At 51.8% G+C, this 1,009-nt stretch overlaps 1 pseudogene; it reads left to right on the top strand.

Moving 5' to 3' along the window:
• The window catches only part of LOC112123354, an 11,433-nt pseudogene extending 10,788 nt beyond the window's left edge, over positions 1 to 645 (top strand).
• The last annotated feature ends 364 nt before the right edge of the window (positions 646 to 1,009 follow it).

The following is a 1,009-nucleotide window of genomic DNA, read 5'->3' as shown; positions in this document are numbered from 1 at the left end:
CTAGGACACATTCCATGTGCAGAGCTGGGAAAAGAACCCAGGAATCCTTGGTGCCTAGTGTGTCCTGTTCTAGCTATTGGCCCCCATTCCTCTCTGAGAGTTAACAACAGAGCAAAGTCCCCTCTTGCTCTAACCACTAGGCACCACTCTTCTTCCAAAGCTGGAAATAGAACCCAGGAGTCCTGGCTCCCAGCTGCTCCCCAGTCTAATTCACTAGACCCTAATCCCCTCCCACAGCCATGTACAGAACAGAGTGCAGTCTACCCACTAGACTACACTGCCACCCAAAGCAGTGAAGAGAACCCAGGGGTCCTGACTCCAACCACTAAACACATTTCCACGGCCTATTGCTGAAAGGGAACATACTTGTAACAAATAAACTCAATGATAAGGACTCTCTATGCATCAATACCTGTCTGCTTCATCCCAGGTTCTCCACCGTCTTTGCCCTTTATGGGTTGGCCATGGACCTGGAGAATTTCGGTGTCAATATCTTCTTGATCCAGCTGGTCTTTGGAGCTGTCGATTTCCCAGCGAAGTTCATCTCAGTCCTCACAATCAGCTTCATCGGGCGCCGGTTCACACAGGCCTTGACCCTCATCCTGGCTGGACTCTCTATCCTAGCCAACATCTTTGTCCCACAAGGTGATTACTTGGTGTCCTGGATTTTCAGGGTTCGATCCGGAAGTGTTCAAGCCTTTGTCCTACCAAAGGTCCAAAGCCTGGCTGATATGGTCAGCTGCAGGGGAGGGAGAAGAGCCAGGAGAGCTGATCCATAAGGGCGAATGGGGCTCAAGCCCACGGATACGTCACAGCTGTGTTCTGTGGCTGAGGTACTGCAGGGTACAGAACCACCTGCTGCTGCCAGGGATTGAAGCAGCTGACACTTGTTTACGACACCAGTTGCCCATGGCACTTCCCCATGAAGCAACCTGAGAGACATATTCAGCCTGATCCAGGCTGGCCTGTTGCAAGATGGTTGCGAAGTGGATGAGCCGCTGTCTGGGAG

This window comes from Terrapene carolina, unplaced genomic scaffold (assembly GCF_002925995.2).
Source record: "Terrapene carolina triunguis isolate 2854851 unplaced genomic scaffold, T_m_triunguis-2.0 Scaffold33895, whole genome shotgun sequence".
NCBI classification, from domain to species: Eukaryota; Metazoa; Chordata; order Testudines; family Emydidae; genus Terrapene; species Terrapene triunguis.
Note: the sequence above shows the minus strand (reverse complement) of the source record. Positions and strands in the feature narration are given on the sequence as shown.